Consider the following 650-nt stretch of genomic DNA (forward strand, 5'->3'; position numbering starts at 1 on the left):
AAACATTTCATATTTCAGTTTCTCAGATGAAAAATTGAAAATGAAACGGAATAGACTTATACGCTGGACAAAATACCTAGCGTTTGTATAATCTGATTTTATTTGCACATTTTGATGAACTACACATTTTAATATGAATATCCAGTGAGAAAATATTGTTTCATTGATATTACCTTTATGGCAAAAGAATTCCAGCCGAAGAAATTTCAAAATCGAACTACTTCGGCGAGAAGCACCTCCTCTCTGGCTGAGTCCCACAAGGTAACTGAGAGAACAAACGTGGATGCAGCTCTTTTATAGTCAGCTGGAGCCTTGTACTTGCATTATAAGATTACCGACTTCCTTGTCCTCGACTACCTCCAGGCTGAATACCTGTCTATACTTGCTCGATTTTATATATTTTTTCTTGAAAGTTCTGTAATTTCTAGAATGACGTTATGTCTTACATTCTATTCCGTGTTTTGTAAATTCATAATATATCTAAATAGAATATATCAAAATAGAATATTGTAATGCACATGGTTATGACATGCAGTGCTTCCTATTTTGAAGCTCAACTAAATTTGTAACATAATGAAGAGGACTAATCTTCATCTGATTATAGTTAACATAACCTTCTTTAATACTTGTCTAGCAATGGTACAGGAATG

The 650-nt window shown here is 33.4% G+C and overlaps 2 protein-coding genes across 2 annotated transcripts in view; both read right to left on the reverse strand.

Annotated features, from left to right (window-relative positions):
- Positions 1 to 235, reverse strand: part of LOC119581644 (rhodopsin-like) — a 6,423-nt gene extending 6,188 nt beyond the window's left edge. The window contains exon 1 of the mRNA XM_037929768.1: positions 174 to 235. The gene's annotated coding sequence lies outside the window, so the exon portion shown is untranslated. The remainder of the gene's footprint in view (positions 1 to 173) is intronic.
- The window catches only part of LOC119581643 (rhodopsin-like), a 15,298-nt gene that overhangs the window by 1,582 nt on the left and 13,066 nt on the right, over positions 1 to 650 (reverse strand). The gene's annotated exons all lie outside the window — the stretch shown is intronic.

Source organism: Penaeus monodon, chromosome 15, assembly GCF_015228065.2.
Source record: "Penaeus monodon isolate SGIC_2016 chromosome 15, NSTDA_Pmon_1, whole genome shotgun sequence".
NCBI classification, from domain to species: Eukaryota; Metazoa; Arthropoda; class Malacostraca; order Decapoda; family Penaeidae; genus Penaeus; species Penaeus monodon.